Below are 464 nucleotides of genomic sequence, written 5' to 3' on the forward strand. Positions count from 1 at the left end.
AGTGTCCCAGTTAAAGGGGTGGGAGGGGTTCGCGCCTCGGCCAACCTCACCCGTGGGTGCAGAGCGCGGCGCAGAGGAGGCCGAGCCGGACACGCGACTTCTGCTCTGTCCTGCGCTCCCCGCAGCGCAGCGTGATCTTAACGGCACCGACCCCCATCCCCCGCATCGAATGTTCTACGAGTGCCGTGCGTGTTCCCGTTCCCTTCATCCCTACTGCTTAGCCTCAGGCTCCCGTCACGTCCCATCGCGATCGTCGCAACCGTCTCCTAACTAGTCTCCCAGCCCCAAGTGGCCCCTTGCGATCCGCAGGACGCACAGCCACCTGTGTGATCGAATCATGGGATGCCCCTTTTCAGAACGTACCGGGCTTTTTAATGACAGTACTCAGTCTTGGTGAGGGTGCCGTGTGAAGCACTCCCACTCTGCTGTAGGTAGAACCATTTTGGTAAACAATTTGGCATTAC

Source organism: Neophocaena asiaeorientalis, unplaced genomic scaffold (genome assembly GCF_003031525.2).
Source record: "Neophocaena asiaeorientalis asiaeorientalis breed wild unplaced genomic scaffold, Neophocaena_asiaeorientalis_V1.1 scaffold134, whole genome shotgun sequence".
Classification (NCBI taxonomy): Eukaryota; Metazoa; Chordata; class Mammalia; order Artiodactyla; family Phocoenidae; genus Neophocaena; species Neophocaena asiaeorientalis.